Below are 18,695 nucleotides of genomic sequence, written 5' to 3' on the forward strand. Positions count from 1 at the left end.
TTGGCGTGCCATATATAAGGTGTGATATTTCCCTTTAGCATATCCTCTTTCAAGTAGGATTCACCTCCAAGGAAAACTTAAAAAAAAGATTCCTTTCTACTTTAGTCAGTGTTTTTTTTCATAAAATAAACTGTAAAATCACGTAATTTCGAGGGGTCAAATTTTCGTGGTTTGAAGAAAATGTATTGGTTCCTGGGGATTTAATTTCGTGGTTTAATATTGTTTTATTGTTTTATATGTGCAAAATTGCATTACGTGGTGGACATAAATTCGTGTGTCTCTTCATACCTTGAAAACAACGAAAATTAAACCCCAGAGAAAATTCGTGATTTCACAGTATTATAAAGAAGACCACCCCCCCCCCCATTTTTTCAATAATTATTGAAGTTAAAGTAGGCGAAAAATTTTCCCCATTAAAAGGTATCATACAAAGAAAAATTTATATCTTCATAAAACAAAGAATGAAGGAGTGGTCAAATTTTTTGTGGTCGCAAAAGCTTTTATGAAAGAGCAACAGATCTTCGGGGGGGGGGGGATTTATACTGCATCTAGCTTTTCCTCCTCAGGGAAAAAAGTGTAGAAGAGTCTTCTATTAATAGTTTTACTACAAGTACCTATTGTAAAGCTTCATTATAAACAATTGACGATACTGAGCGAGTCTGATATGAAGCACCAGTCATTAAGGTCTTCCGTCTCCAACGGAAGACACCTTATTGTTTTCGTTCGGTTTCTTTTTCTCTATTATTAAGGTCTTCCGTCTCCAACGGAAGACCTTATTGTTTTCGTTCGGTTTCTTTTTCTCTATTATTATTATTTTTTTTTTCTTACCGATTTTGTGCACGCGATTTCTCGGAAACGGCTTGATCGATTTTCACGAAACTTTCAGATCTGATAGATATTGGCCTGAACCTTATTGGAAATTTTTTATGTGTACGCCGTCACTTCCGGTCGTGAGATATGGACGATTTACTGATTTTAAGAGGGTCAGCTTGTCCTGGCAATCACTGAAAAACGAATGAAGATATTGACATGAGATTTTCAGTGAAGGTAGAGGAAGGATTGCTGAATTGCTTTTTTGAGTCTATATCTTTCCAGCGCGAAAGACGTTGAAGCTCGCCTGAGTTCGTTATTATCATTATTTTTCTGACCATCTAATTTTGTGCACGCGATTTCTCGAAGTCTACTGGATGGATTTTCATGAAATTTGCAGGAACAATGTGTTGTTTTTGGAAGTTATTTTATCTGAGAGATTTTTTGGAAATTCCTTTCTGGTGCCAAGTTACGGACAATTTTCTGATTTTGAAATGACATTTTGTACGCGGATAATCTCAAGAACGGTAAAAAATATCACTGTGAAACTTTCAGGGATTATAGATCGTGATAAGTTCTATCCAGGACGCGATCTCTTGTACGTCGTCTCTACTTCCTGTCGTAATGCCATGCAAATTTAAAAAGTCGATTTTTAAAAACATTTTTGTTTTTCAATATTTTCGAATTATATTAGTATGATTGATAGAACACTTTCTAATTAGGTTGAATATGTAATTTGTTTGTAAATTTATAAATTCAAACTCGAGATATTAACATTCAAAAATCTGAAGCGGGACCAAAATGGCAGCGGTCTCTGTGAATTCCGACATTACGCAATAGGGGTTTAAAGAGGCAGCCGAGCGTTTGCTTGAACGAAATTAACATATGGAGCAATGAAATGTGTAGGAATACTTAGATTGTCACGTCGTAGGTTCGTTGCAATTCTTTGTCAAACTACATTTATAATCCAAGGTCTCCTTACAAGTCTTCTTTCATTGGTTTTGGTTGTTTCTCAAAGTAGAAATAGAAAAGAATTAATGTGCAAATGAAATACAATACCTACTATCTTTTGTTTTGCATCACGGAAACACTTAGCTTAAATCATAGTTATAATTAATAGTTTTTCAAGAAACAATATATATAGTAAGTACACGTGACCTTTGTTTACCCATGCACACTTGTGTCATATTAGATTAATAGAAAAGACAACTGTTAGGATAAGAAAATAACTTTTTAAAAAGTTAACTATTTTTAAAAGACTGTTTAATTGACCTATATAAACATTTTTTTCTCAATGCAAGTTATTGAACATAATGGAATCTTATTCCTTGACCCTCGTAGGGCGATCGAGGCATATTTTTTCGGTGAAACTTACCACCTTTTTCATGAAAGTGTAGGTAAGCGGAATGGTCCACTTTCATGATTAAGAGGAAAATTAAAAAAATAACCATTCATAGATGTTTCTCTGCTTTAGTGTTATTTGCCTATATACGATATGATACATGTATGTGTTCAATTTACTTTCCACACCTCAAAATTTAGGGATAAGAACGCTCTTTCGTTATGTGATTGAAGCTATCACACCTATTTAAATGAACATTCCAAAGGGAAAGGCGCTAAGATTTACTCGTGGCGTTTGGCGCGAAATTATGAATAGTGACCCTCTTTTCATAATTCCAAGACAAATTAACTTGCAGAATTATATGTACATACAAGTGAAGTTAGAGTAGTTGTTCAAAAAGCGTAATCGATAAGCCTATTGGATTTTCACGCTAGTGACCCGTTTCAATTACCAGTGTGTCCAAAATATGTTTAATCCATTTCCAGCTCGATTTTATGGGTCATTTTTCGGAATCGGACGGAAGACCTCTCGTTGCTCGCAACGAGATCGTTTCTAGTTATATTGCTAATTGTCAAGGTATTTTCTTAAAAATGAATGGAAAACAAGCGGTTTTATGCCTACATTTCGTATGAGAAGTGGAGTAAAACTGAAGAAAATGCCAACCATCTCTTCAACTTAGCCCTTAATTTATTGAATGTCTGTTATGGTATAGAAGTTGGTTATGATCTATCCACTAATAATCAGAAGGATGGAAATGCATGGGAGTGTTGTTTGTCATGTCGACCAATACTGGCAGACAAATTGCACAGAAACCTTTGTTAATCATGTAGTAATTGGAAGCGACGTGTTTTCCCTTAATAAGTTCACTGCTTTAAATTTCCTTCTATTACAGACAATCCTTGAGATCACCAATATAATTGAGGAGGGCTACATATTCCGCAAATTCATGATGCAAGTACACATGCACTTAGTATCCACTCTGAATTAACATTATATTTAAAGTATAAAACTTTATTATCCCAACGGAGTTGGAGGGGATATGGTAACTCCAACGGGTATGTGTGTTTATTTGTCGGTTACATTCTGAACGAAAAGAAAGTGATGTAATTTGTATTATGACCAATGTCGAATGCTTCGCTAAGTTTTAGATACATTTTTTTCCTAGAGGATGTTCTACCTTGTGGTGCCATTGTTATTTGTATGAAAATTCTTTCAAGACAAGTCGAAATTCCTTATATTTACTAAGGGTCAAAAACTGGCTCAAAAAAAAAATTAATATGGGCAGATAGTGGTAAACCTCTCACGGTTATGCAGTAACTTGCATTTTAGATTGGTTTCTTCTGTCTTTTTCCCTCGTACTTCTATGATGTTTTTCTTTCTTATTATTTTCTTTCTTCAATTATCTTCAATTTTGAAGGTTTATGTAAGACCAAAGTTTGAACTCGCCCTGCTCTCGTCTAGCATAGCGCAGATCACTTTCTCGTATTTTATGTCATTTCCAATTTCTTCTTGTTTACGTCGCAAAAAGAATTTCCTTTATGACAGCAATTTGTGACAAATGAAATCATATCCAATCGATCGACTTACCGTTCTTGATTGACAGCTGGATCTTACTCCTAGCATATAGTGGGAAGGAGGATTAAGAGTCATGACTCTTACAGGTTTTTTTCTGTTTTGTAAAAAAAAAGTTGTGCTCGAATTTTTAGAGATTTCTCTAGTATTTTAGGTAACAACATTAAGCGACAGTATTTCAGACTTGCTTATTCTTCTACTTTTCTCTGCCTCGGGATCGAAGTCCAGTGCTGTCTTGATTTATAGGTATGCTATTTCCAAGAGGATGATCCGCTTTGCTGCTTTTTAAATAATCTTTGAAATGGGCATGAGAAATTCCTTTTCTTATTGGATGAAACATATTGAGGTAAGGAATAGTATTCAAGATCAAAAGTCCGTAAAACAATACAAAACAGGAGCAGAGCAAACATGAACCTCCAAAACATCAGAGGTGAGATCAGGTGCCGTGGAGGAGTGAGCATCCAAACAAAAACATATACAATCCTCCTGTTGGGTGTTCATTAGAATTAAAATGGACATTAAAAAAATCTTTTATTGCTATTAACGCAAACAAGTTTTGATGAAGTTTATGATTGAATTTTTCTATTCTAATCATTAGTCCTCCTCCTTTTGGACGAATAAACAAATTGTCATTAGATTTGCGCTAGAAATAAGATATCACATAGCGTTTTGGAATTTGAGTATCATCCCTTCAACATTTTTTTTTTGGTCGTTGGCATGTAGTCGAAAATTGTGCCTTGAATTGCTTTTCGGTCGCTTACATGTAAGCATAGGTAAAACATTGCGTATAAGAAACGCTTTATGCTCATCTAGTGAAAATGAAAGATGTAAGTGTTACATGTACGAGTACTTATGTTACTTAAGTTTTTCCCAAATACTATTTTCATTTATCATTTAGCAGCATGCCATAACTAAAAAAGAGGCCCATGGGTCGCATCGATCACCTGAGAAATTTTGGCCATGCTGTTCTTAAACAGATCCTCCCTTTGTAATACCAATTGTGACCACGCCCTATCCCAGTGGTCATGATTTGGACAGTTTGGAATCTACACTACCCCAAGATGCTTTCACTTAAGTTTCAGCTTTTCTGGCCCAATGCTTCTTGAGAAGAAGATTTTCAAAGATTTTTCCATATTATTTTCAATGTAAAACTTGGATTCCCCATTATGGCCCGCCCTACCCCCAGGGGTCATGATTTGGACAATTTAGAATCTACATTATTCCAGGATCCTCCAATATAGGTTTCAGCTTTTCTGGCCCAGTGGTTCTTGAGAAGATTTTAAAAGTTTTTTCCTATACATTTCTATGTTAAACTTGGATTCCCTATTGTGGCCTCGCCCTACCCCCGGGTTCATGATTTGAACAATTCAGAATCTACACTACCCCAGGATGCTTCCACATAAGTTTCAGCTTTTCTGGCCCAGTTGTTCCTGAGAAGTTTTTTAATGACCCAACCCTATTTTAGTATTTTCTTGATTATCTCCCTTTGGAAGGGAACTTGGCCCTTGATTTTAACAATTTAAATTCTTCTTCACCCAAGGATGCTTTGTACATGTACCAAGTTTGGTTAAAATTGGCCCAGTGATTCTTGAGAAGAAGTCGAAAATGTGAAAAGTTTACAGACGGACGGACGGACGACGGACAAAATGTGATCAGAAAAGCTCACTTGAGCCTTCGGCTCAGGTGAGCTAAAAAGCAAAAAGAAACCAATGTCATTCAATTTTTTTAAAGTTTGAATGCGTGCTCCCGTCTCTTATACAAAGAAGCATCAAGGTCATCAAGGTATACATATACATGTATATAGAATTTATGCACAGAAAACACGCAAAAAACCAACGTTTTTGTATACGGTTTCAATTCTCTGATTTTAGTATGAATACGAAGAATATTTTTGTATAAAAGTACTTGGAATATATAATACAAGATCTTACAAAGTCTGATTCCATCCTCCTTTGATATCTCACGTTCTGTCAATACCTGGTGATGTTCATAATGCGATGATGCTACGATTGTTAATTAGGTGTGGCAAATTCATAGATAAAAAGCTGATCTGGCGCTGAATTTTGTGTATAACTACGTAATTATCATTAAAAGAGAGTGCAGTGTACATAATTTTGCGGGTTTTTTTTCAAAGTGTGGATCGATTTCATAAACAGTATAGTTAATATGATAATGGGTAAGAGTACGCAAATAATGTATTGTTAATGGTATAAAAAAAAATACATTTTATGTCGTTTCAGTTAAATTGCATATATCTACGTAAATCCATTTAATTTCTTAAGCAAATCGACTTTATTTGAAAAATTTAATTACCGGTACACAATTACAAGACTAGTTACATTGGCTTTTACGAAGTCATTTGCATGAACAATTCTTAGATGTGACGAGGGTCAATGTTTTCATGGCTGTTCCATCAATGTTACAAATGGATCAGACGATTATTTAATGTCTTCTCTCTTAACACCAACTTTACGTCACGAATATTATCAATATTCAATACAGTATAGCGGACGAACAGTGATCGATCAAACAATACAAACAATACTTATCTGTACACAGGGCGTAACAGATTGTCGTTTGGGATTTCCAGACATGAGATCAGATGCCGAGGAAGAGAAAGTATTCTCTTTCAACTGGTTGCACTTGTCTTAGGCCTTATGTATTGAATAAGTAGTCGTTATTATACGAAATCAAATGAAGACTGTTTCATGAAAGAAACGTTATGCAATCAATTTATTATGAATTTGTTATTTAATTTTTTGCTATGTTGCAAGCGTTTATTTAAGCAATAAAATGCTTTCTTTGTTTGTTATTACTGGAATTAACGGAAAAAAATACATAACCCGCGTAAGCGGGTTATGTTAATTTTTTCTGCAATAGTTGCGACCGTTAATTCCAGTAATAACAAACAAAGAAAGACATTTTTTTGTATATATTTATATCTGTTTGAATAATCATTTAAAGTAGGATTAAAAAGATTAATTATTGTATTAATGATGCGAACGTCTTTTTACGTTTCATTGATGGAACAGCCTCTGAACAAGAAATCTGTTCAGGCGACATGCCTAATGTAGTTCATGCAGTGATTAACGCAAAGGGTTTTCTTAAGAAATTAAGGAGAAAATATTCAGTGGATCTAAATATTCTTTTGCATATAAAAACAAAAATGATATAAACAAAAACGCTGAAAATAATTGCATTTTTGCTTAGAGTATGACTCAACAACTTTTATATGTTGGTTGAAGTAATTATAAGGACATTAAGTGAAGAGGAAGAACAAATCAAACTAGCAATGAAAAACAAATATTTTGTCTGAAACAACTCATTCTTTATAATTCTTTATTACCCAAAGAGAATGTACGTTTTACTCTTTCTATTTCAATTTCAAAGTAATAAATCCATTAAAGAAAACAATTCTTCTATAGTGATAAAATAAAGTATGAGAGATGGTCCAGCTGGTATTTTTAACAATGTTTGAACGTACAAGATAATATTGCAATGGTTTGTGTGGTCTGTGGACATTTTTACCAAAGGCAAGTGCACCCTTTACTCAATCAAAATTTCATAAATTACAACAAATAGATTAATCTGTTAAACACATGATAAAATGCATGGGATGGCGTATGTCCATTTTTTTAAAATAAGACTAGCATATCTCTATGAGAATTTCAATAATTTTTGCCCACTATCCAGGTCGTGAACTCAGTTGTTATTGTCAACTTCTCCTCTGGAAATAAGACAAAGATGAATGTTCCTTGTCAACAATGTGTACAACCATAATTGAATATAATTCTGGATTAGCTTTATATGTTTAAGGTTCTTCTACCCTTTGTTCATTCAGAAAAACATACGTCAATGCTTATGTTTTCTAGGGAAAAAGAAATTTAAGGTATGGATAGCAAATATACAATTTCAATAAACATGCATGAATAAGAGTGAAAAAAATGATAGTAACAAAATGGTATTCTATCTCTAGTACCGCTTTAAAGAAACGAATATCATGTATCCCTGCGAAAGTGTTTTCTCTTATCATTTGGCCAAAAATCCTTAAAATCTCTGCAGAAAAGAAATGTCCCCAAGAAACATACTCTCTGAAATTAATAATCACTGGAAATATCCATAGGCTGTGTTTATGCTGAACAAAGTCTTATTCTGGACACATATAGGTTGTAAACAACATGCTTGACCAGTAACCAAATACTAAGTAATATACAAAGTTATTGATAATAGTCTTTTTTATCTCCTTTTCCGAAGGATATCTCTTAATAACGATCTTTCTCATTGAAACATAAGGAGATAATGAACAGTAATCGAGCTTAAAAGTCCATTTAACAATACAAAGCAGGAGCAGGGAAAACACGGACCGCTTAAACATCAGAGGTGGGATCAGACGCCATGGAGAAGTGATGCCGACCGTGTCCTCCTTTTCATAATCGGGAAAGAACGGGGATCATTGTCGACAATTCAGTGTGTAGATAATAATCTAACAACTAGAGTTACTTTGAGCTTTGAGCCCACGAAAGGATAACCCCGCCTCTCATATGATTATAAAAGCAAAGTCCATGTTTTGCTTTGGGAGACCCGAGATAAGAGCCGGATCAAAATATAAAACAGAAGGTGCGCAATGGCATTATGTAATAAGGAATCTTTGAAAGTATCATTTAATTTTATACAGTGGTATAAGGAGGGAGTTACGGATAAAAGATCGGGAATCCTCTACAGTATAGAAAGAATGGCAGTGTCCATGTTTTGCTATGGGAAACCCAAAATATGCATCCGGTCAAAAAGTAAAAACGTAGATGCTCTTTGGAACTATGTAACAAAGATTCTGTCAAAGTCTCATTTTCATTCAGAGGTATAACGAGTTGCAGATAAGAGATGGGTATCCCAAAGTGTAACAGACGGAAGGACGGACGGACATCTAGATCAATATATATCCTATTTTTCAAGCGGGGTGTATAATTAGTTTGAAAACCGTCAGTCAGCATAGATTGCATTTGCAGATAAGGTCATTGTATCGACCATAGAACTAACAAAATGGTGACTTCAAAGGAGACTGCTAATATTCTTGTTTCATCAACTTAATTGTTGATAATATAACTTACCTTGTTTTAGAAATTATTCATGCTCTTGCGTTTAGAATCAACTGAGAGATATAAACTATGTTTGTATGTGATAAAGATATATTACTGCTCAAGTAAAAGAAGTTGACGATTGAAAAGTTAAAATCATCAAGTTTATCAAAAGGTTTGTTGTTAGAATATCATTATCGTCCTTTTCTAGTAAAATATAAAACAAGAGGCCCAGGGGCCACAGCGCTCACCTGAGCACATCGGGCTTGAATTTACTCCCCCCCCCCCTCCAGGCGTTCATCATTTGAACAAACTAGAATCTACACTACCTGAGGATGATTCCATATAAATACCCCGGGCATCACTAATCATAGCTTTGAAGTACTTGAAAAGAAGATTTTAAAAGGTTTCCCCATATATCCCTATGTAAAACTTGGGTCGGCCATTTTGGCCCCACCCTATCCCCAGGGCCGGGGGTCATGATTTGAACAAACTTGAATCTACACTACCTGAGGATGATTCCACATGAGTTTCATCTTTCCTGGCCCAGTGGTAATTGAGAAGGTTTTTTAAAGATATTTCCTATATATTCCTATGTAAAACTTGGGTCGGCCATGTTGGCCCCATCCTTGCCCCGGGGGTCATGATTTGAACAAACTTGAATCTACACTACCTGAGGATGATTCCACATGAGTTTCATCTTTCCTGGCCCAGTGGTTCTGGAGTAGAAGATTTTTAAAGATTTTTCTTATATATTCCTATGAAAAACTTGGGTCGGCCATTTTGGCCCCACCCTTGCCCCAGGGGTCATGATTTGAACAAACTTGAATCAACACTACCTGAGGATGATTCCACATGAGTTTCATCTTTCCTGTCCTAGTGGTTCTTGAGAAAAAGATTTTTCTTATATATTCCTATGTAAAACTAGGGTCGGCCATTTTGGCCCCATCCTTGCCCCGGGGGTCATGATTTGAACAAACTTGAATCTACACTACCTGAGGATGCTTCCACATGAGTTTCATCTTTCCTGGCCCAGTGGTTCTGGAGAAGAAGATTTTTAAAGATTTTTCCTATATATTCCTATGTAAAACTTGGGTCGGCCATTTTGGCCCCACCCTTGCCCCGGGGGTCATGATTTGAACAAACTTGAATCTACACTATCTGAGGATGCTTCCACATGAGTTTCATCTTTTTTAAAAATGCCATTAATTTTTAACAAATTCATGATTATCTCCCCTTGGAAAAGGGCGTGGCCCTTCATTTGAACAAACTTGAATCCCCTTTACCCAAAGATACTTTGTTCCAAGTTTGGTTGAAATTGGCCCAGTGGTTCTTGAGAAGAAGATGAAAATGTGAAAAGTTTACAACAACGACAACGACTACGACGACGACGACGACAACGACAGACAACGGACAAATTTTGATCAGAAAAGCTCACTTGAGCCTTCGGCTCAGGTGAGCTAAAAAGACACATATAAGTCAGACTCTGTTGTATCTTTTATTGGGGCTCTGTTTTCTAGTATTAAAAAAGTTTGAAAGCAAATAATTATTTATTTAATCGAGTTGTCTTTCGTTTAAATGCTTAAATCACCTTGAGAGAGAGAGAGAGAGAGACAGAGAGAGAGAGAGCAAAATATACTGTAGTAAAATTATTCACTAAAAATGTAAATGTTTAAAATTAATAAAATGGCTCTCGTGTCTAGAGACCCATAGAATCACTAAACTTTTCCGAAGATACATGTGTATTTGAACTTGACAACTAATTAACACGGCCCTCTGAAAACAGATGAGATCAGTTGGTATGAGGGAATAAACATCCCTTGTCGATCGTCACAACTGCTGTGTTCCCCTCTTTAAACAATTCAATGTGAGAATTATGGCCTATATTGCACATACATTCGTTTTTGTAAATTCGAGTCAAACATTTCAACAGAGAATAATCAGTAATGTCTAATCTCTTTTTCAAAGAATTTCTTCAACTTATGCTCTAAGAGTTCACAAATGAGAAATTTCTGTATAAATATATCAAAAGTGTCTTCCTTTTTTTGTAATCAAAATTGAAGTCTACTTTTAAATTGTCAGATTCAAATATATTATTGAAAAAAATTTGTTTTTCTATGGGTCTCTAGGCCTGAGAGCTTTTCATGAATATTGAACACTTACATTTTTTCGATATTTATATTTTTTACCATTTGCGCTCTTTTTTTTCTCTCTCTCTCTATTGTAAAGAGATTTTAGCATTCAAACGAGAGACAACTCATAGATAAACCAATATTGATTTGAGGAAGGTACATGTAGTTATTTACAAATACCCATGGAAAAAGGAAATAAAATGGACAAATATCAATAATTTCGTATATTCTCTAAAGTATTTTATTACTGGTCAAGCATTTTGTTTAGAACTATATATGTCCAGAATTAGACTTTGTTCTAAACACAGACTAGGAATATTTCAACTGACTAATAATTTCACAGAGTGTGTTTCTAAAGGACATTTCTTTTCTGCAGAGATATAAAGGTTTAATGGCCATATGATGAGAGAAATAAAACTCTTCCATTCATATATTTTTTCAAACTCATTTACTTATATTACTTTTCCCCTGAAAAATGAAAAGCTTTTAATTTATTCTTTCTGAGAGAACGAAGGGTTAACGACCTTAAAAACATAAATCTAATTCAGAAATATATTCAATTATGGCCGTAAACTCAGATGACAAAGATGCATATATATTATTACTTTAAAGCATTATCAGAGATAGAATGATTAGTTTTTCATTATAATCATGGAGACAATTTTCTGCAAAATGTCCATGATTAGTAAAGACTTTAAAATGCAATTTACCACCAATAAATAAACATTTTAGCCCCAACTTGAGACATCGGTTATGTATATTATTTGAGAATAATAAATAGTTTCAGCGGTATCCAATAGGTAAGGGAGAGAATCAACTGCAAAATGTAAATGCATTTTTAATAGTTTTAATTCAATTTTTTACATTGTTGTAAAATCACATGGCTTTCTTTAGGAAATAAGATCATTACATGTTTTATCGTCGTGATAGTTTATCACGCAACCAATGAGCATAAAAATACAATTGACAGTTTTACACTGTACTGTATCATATTCAACTAATACGATTATATTATTCATCGAAGTAATAGTCCTACAGTCTGAGCAGATTGGAGAGGAAATAAATACAAATTGAATATCACAATGAATATACTTTAGAATGTTAATCCTTCATAGTGATAAAGAAAGATTTCTTTTAGTGAAATCTTTAAAAAAACAATCTAGAATACGTCAACTTTTATTGACGCTCTAAAGAGAGCTTACTCTGCTTTAATAAAAATTCTAGTAAATCGATTAGTTAAAGTATCCGCTCTTTGCTTGACGATTTTTTTAAGCAATAAAGCTTTTGAGTTTCATGATACTTTTACCAAAGAAAAAAATTTGTATTTTTGAGTTTCATGATACTTTTACCAAAGAAAAAAATTGTATTTTTGTTAATTAAGATACTTTTTATTATGTTAATTGTGTGATATAATGAAAAATGTGATAAAAAATAATTTGAACCCTGGCAGACTTTATGCTTGCTAGTTTATGCTCCGTAAAGGAACAAAGAGCTCGTCTGTAAATACCATGAAGCAAAATGATAATTCCATGTCACCTATGATAATTACATTTTCACACAATATATCAGAATTCAATCTTCGTGTGTTATGAAATACTTCAAAGTGATATAAAGTAAACGAATGAACGAACAATGGATTCAATTAGATGATACACGGCTTTAGAGCGAGGTTTGTAGAGATACTTTAATCAAGAGTAAAGAAAAGATTGTTTTTTACGCAGAAACACTCTCTAAAACGAGGCTTCAAGACTTCTAAACCTTTTTTCACGGAGTCAGTCCAAAACAAATTTACAAGTTTTAAGTACGTTTCATTCAGAAATAAATCTATAAATATTTATCATGGAATGAAATATGTATTGCATTGAGTCAAATGCTGACAGAAGTTTTTCATACTTATTATTAGTCCATTATTTATACATTGAACTAACAACGGATTTTTCCGTTATTTCCCGATTATGACAAGGAGCACAAGGCGGGTGTGAGCGGTCGGCAGGAGATGCTCACTCCTCCATCGCACCTGATCCCACGTCTGATGTTTTGGAGGTCCTTGTTTGCTCTGCTCCTATTTTGTATTGTTTAATGGACTTTTGTTCTTGAATACTGTTCGTTATCTCCATATGTTTCATACATTCAAAAACAAAATACTTCATTAGTAAAGAGTTTCATAATTTTTTTTAACGACATTACATATTTTTCTAGTTGAATGTGGTCTATAGATCATACATATGGATTAACAAAGGTAATTAAATTAAAGAAATCCGCAGTCATGTTTTAATTCTTTCTGTTATGTCAAAGTTTATCGATTTAAAGAGAGGAAAAGAAGAACAGTTTAGGTTCTTGATTCAGTCTCAAAAACGAATTCGTAGAAAAAGCTTTGTAATGTTTTTTTTAGCACATTCATGCGTGAAAGATTCTACAAATGTGCCGACATTTCATTTTCTCCTGCAGCACATGTACAAAAGTAGCCATTTCATACTTTTAACTAAAAAGATTGACTAATCCCTATTTCGTTCAAATTTTTGTAATTTCCTTTTCATTAACTTGCTTTCGAAAATAAAAGACAAGCTTAATTAGTTTTCTTTTTTTATATAATGTAAAGTACATCATAGGACCATCAGGTATGTATAATCTACAGGTAAAACCAACACGAGAATGTGCTAAAGATTGGGAGTTGGTTACAATAGTATCACTTACGTCCAGCATCAATGACCAATTAATCAATATATTGTACTAATGGTTATCTTATAGAGAGGGCGTACCTATTATAAAGCTCAGCAGGAATTACTGTCTCTTCAGCTCCTAACCTGATACATATATAGTTCCGTCACCTGTCAATGTTCGACTGAGTTAGTTCGATATTGATGATGTATGATTGAAACGTGTTTGCAACAGAGAACATTTAGAATTAGCTGTTTATCGCAAAAACGTTACACGGTTTTTCAAACAAATCAACAGATGGCAGCATTTATTTGATTTTGGTTCTGAATAAGTCTCCATTACATTTAACAAATATGGATAACCATCAAATAGTGAAAGGTCATAGGTCAGATCCGACTCACCGTCGCAAAAATATGGTGGCTGTTATTTCTCATATTAAATTACAGACGATGTCGGGCTCAAAGAAACGAATATGGCGGAGGAGACCTGGGTCCAACAGACTGAGCTTCATGTCCAACTCATCAATGGAGAACAAAACAGTAAGTTGTCTTGTGCCATTGTTGTCTATTAGACGAAAGAATCTGCCCCTCAATGAAATATTTCTATAATTGCATTAAAACAAAAATATGAACAAAACAGTAAGTTGTCTTGCCCTGACATTGTTGTCCAGTCGACGAGAGAATCTGCCTCTCGAAGAGGTAATTCTATAATTGACTTAAAACGTTAATATGAACAAAACAGTAAGTTGTCTTGTCGTTCCATTGTTGTCTATTAGACGAAAGAATATGTCTCTCTATGAGATTATTCTATAATTGTCTTGAATCTTTAATATGAACATAATAGTGAGTTTTCTTGTCGTGACATTAGTAGACGAGAGAATTAATATGTTCCTCTTTGAAATAATTCTATAATTATCTTGAATCGTTAATATAAATGAGAATTAAAATATTTTTTTTTAGAAGTCAAAAACATTTGTAGGTCCTTGATAAGGATGTTTAAATGCTAAAATTTAATGCTAATAAGTACATTTGTCTATAGATTGCGTAAAATACTGCTTGCATTACACGTTGAACATGTATTCTATCAGCTTAGAGAGAAAAAAGTGCAAGTATTTCCTTTTTCTGGTGATAAGTAATAACTGCTCATTATTTGTACAGTACTTATAATATGGAGACAACCAGACACTGTTTTGTACATATATGGATGAGAAGATACTGGTACTTATTGTAAAAAACTTTTTCTCTTAACTCTTCAGACCTTTTAATTTCAAGAAAATTTTGCAACTCCTTTATACTTGTTTCACTAATCATGAATCATTTCAGAGTATTGGAAATTACTTATGTCATGAAATTTTCCTTGTCTAGAATGCAAAATGCCAAAACAAAAAAAATCGAACTTGCGAATCTAAATTGATTATATAAATTACTTGTTTATTGCAAAATCATTTCACGGAGATATGTTTCTCATTAACTTTTTATTGCAAAAAAAAATTGGAAGTTAATACAAACAGTTCGTTTTATCACTTTTTCATGGTCAAGTACATGGTATCAAATTCAACGAAATATACTACCTTAATGGATAGATTAAATAATATGCACATATTTCTTTTATTTTCAGTGTCTTGGGAATATTCCTTAAAATTCATATTCCTTTTCATTCTGTAAATGTAAAAATATTAATCTACTGAAAAATGTTTCAATAAAAAGATATCAGTCTTTCTACTACATGTTTTCCAAAATATTTCACAGAAATCAAGCTTTTGTTGAATGGAAAAAAAATTACAATTGAAGATATGCGTCTTTCTCATGGTTCTGCAACATAGGTTACTGGCGGATGTGTTCGGTCAAAAGGGGGTGCTTAGTACTCTTGGGTAACTAATCCCACCTCTGGAATTTCGTGGGTCCATTGTTTTATACTTTTTTTGGAGACGCTTTTATTTGCGGAGAAAATTGAATGTAGGCCTGGAGGAAACAATCCTTAAAGGTAACAACAAAGACAGACCTAAGTATTTGTAAAATGACTGAACAATCTAGAATATATAGTTGGTCACTGGAGCATCGCACCAGTGTGTTCTTTGTTGAATTCCTAAAAGTACCAACGAAAATAACTTTTGGTGCCAAACTGGGATATGGGAGTCTGCAAAGAGTAACTTTGGTCAAGCTTGATTCTTATGCCGAAGAAATATTCACTGTTTCTTTATTTGAAGGGGAGAAAAAAGGTATGGAGAAGACCTTCACTTCACCTGTAATATGGAAATAAACAGAATACAAGCTCAGAGTCCATTTAACAGTGTTTAAACAATATAAATTAGGAGCAGGGGAATAACGGATCTCCAGAAACATCAGAGGTGGGATCAGGTGTCGTGGAGGAGTGAACATCCCTGCCGACCGGACACATCAACCATGCGCTCCTTGTCTTAATCATAAAAACATAAAAGAAATTCGTAGACAATTTAGGTTGAAAATAATATAATGGACAAATAACTACATGTAGTATTAAGAACATCAGTCAGTATTTGACACAATAAAAAAGTTGTATTTACTGACAAGACCAGTGAATCGACCATATGAAAATTACAAAATGATGACTTTTGATATCGTTGCTTTATCATCTTGTTTGTCAATAGCTTCCCTCGATCATTTTAGAAGTTGTTCATACGTAGAGCATGGCGCTTGCGTATTGAATGAACTGAAAAACATCAATCTCATATGTAGGTGATAAAGGAATGTTGCTTCATAAGTAAAGGAAATTACGATTGAAAAGTTAAAGTCAAGACGTTTATCATAAAACTTTTTGTTAAGTTACCATTTACATCTTTTTTAAATATAATATCCAAATATAAAACAGATGTGTCAGACTCTGTGATATCTGTTTATTTTAGCCTCACTGGGATAATTCGAGTCGATATATACTAGTAAGTGGAAGCAACTTTTGTTGATTGATAATTCGTCGATATATCTAGGCCAATCAAGTGTTTTCTTTTTCTCATTTGTAAGTTTTTGAATAAATTCTGCTTCATTTGAATACAAACATAACTCTGCTTTTAACGGGGCGCAATTCATACTCATCATAGTGGGAATCGCAACAGATTAAATGACGAGCTGATCTCTAAAATCTACATAAATATTGTGAATCAGAAACTAAAGCACCATTTCAATACCGGTATTACTGTAAGACATATGCCAATTCTCATTGTTGGATTCTATATTGTTGTTGTCTCATCTGGAATGTTATCCAATCCAGCCAATTTCTTGGAATCAGTGGTTAGACGAGTTTCACTGCATTAAATTTGTCTGAGGTCCAAAACTAGTATCAATTCTTTTTATACATAACCCTACCTTAAAAAATTAATTCACAGCTGGTCGTTTTAGGAATAATGTTCTGTGATAATCAGTTTTCCTTAATCTTCACAGTTTTTGTGGGTCTTCGATGCAATTGTTCTATCTCTCGTGAATAATGAAGAATGTAAAATTTCTTTGAAGAGATTTGTGCAAAAGATACGCCTGTACATTATCTCCATTTCTTAACAAAATGCAGACCTTCCCATAAGAAGTTTATAATATTATAGAAAGTGATGTATGATAAAGACAATGATAAAGTATCCCAGTTAAGTAGGCGTACGTGAAAAAGTGATATACGCGATCATAGGAACTATAATTTTCTTTTTAAAAAATTTTATATACATGAAATGCTCATAAACGTCTATCATTTTTATACCCCCGCTTAAAAAGAGGTAGGGTATATAGTGATCGGGATGTCCGTCTGTCTGTCTAGCTGTCTGTCTGTCTGTAAGTCCGTTCGTCTGTTACACTTTGGGGTAGGGTGAATTCACCATGCATCGGATACCCGTGTACTTCAACAAGTTCTAGCGATATCGCTACCGACGGAAAATTATCAAAATGGAGTTTTACATTTAGTTTGTGATTAAAATAACAATTTAGGACACAATTATATTCCGTTTACTGAGAAAATATCCCCGAAAATCGAGTTTTTAGAAAAAACTGAAAATTCACCATGGATCGGACATTGTTCACCATGCATCGGACAGACGGTATGGAGACCGGAAAAATATCATACCTTTATCACAGTGCTTTAAAATCCTTGATATGGATATATTTTCATCTTTTATCTAAGAAATAACCCTCAACTTTAATTTAATCGACGATATTATTGCACAAATGTAGAACGATTCTCGAGACCTCACTCTGCCTTAGAAATGCTTTAGAATGCTTATAATGCCGTAATTCGCGCCTTTTTCTCATGGTTTATCATACTCTGGTTTGTAGGAATAAATTGAGTAAAATTTCAGACGTCATATATCGATAACTTGTATTTTTACTGAAAATATAGAGTTTTTATTTTCTTTTTCCGCAAAAAAAAACAGCTGTCAGCTGGGTTCTGTATGAAAATGGTAGTGCTTACCTTTGCATCGAAAAGTGTCCGATGCATGGTTAATTTGTGTCCGATGTACGGTGAAAATAGCATACTAGTAAAAACCAGCTCTAATAAGAATTAAACAAACATTGAAGTGAAATTTAATTATAATTTATGTAAAATTACCAATCCCTGACAAAATTCAACAAAGTCCGACTCGTTCCATGTAAGTCGAATTTAAAAGAACGATAACTCTAAAAATTGCAAAATCATAAATTTCGGGTTATTCCCCTTTGATGATGTAAAATATGACGTAACTTCAAGGCCATTTGCGGGGTATTTTTATCACAACATGATAAACACGATCGGTATCATTAAAAAATTTAAATCTTCGTCTTTATTACAGAAACAAATAAATACACAGAACTCATAAGTTGAAAGAGAGTTTATTGCCTAAAGTTGTCCGAAGCAAGGTATGTGTCCGATGCATGGTGAACTCACCCTACCTGTCTCTTATCCACAATTCCTCTTTTTCCACTGAATGAAATTTAATGAGACTTTCATAGAATCTTTGTTATATAGTGCCATTGTGACCTCCTATTTTACTTTTTGATTGGATATATATTTTGGGTTTTCCATAGCAAAACATTGACACTGCCTTTTTCCTATAATATTGAAGGGTACCCATCTTTATCCGCAACTCCTCCTATACCACTGGAAAAAAATAATGATACT

The sequence above is a fragment of the Saccostrea cucullata genome, unplaced genomic scaffold (assembly GCF_032062105.1).
Source record: "Saccostrea cucullata isolate Sc308-1 unplaced genomic scaffold, CSIRO_AGI_Scuc_v1 ctg4484, whole genome shotgun sequence".
Classification (NCBI taxonomy): domain Eukaryota; kingdom Metazoa; phylum Mollusca; class Bivalvia; order Ostreida; family Ostreidae; genus Saccostrea; species Saccostrea cuccullata.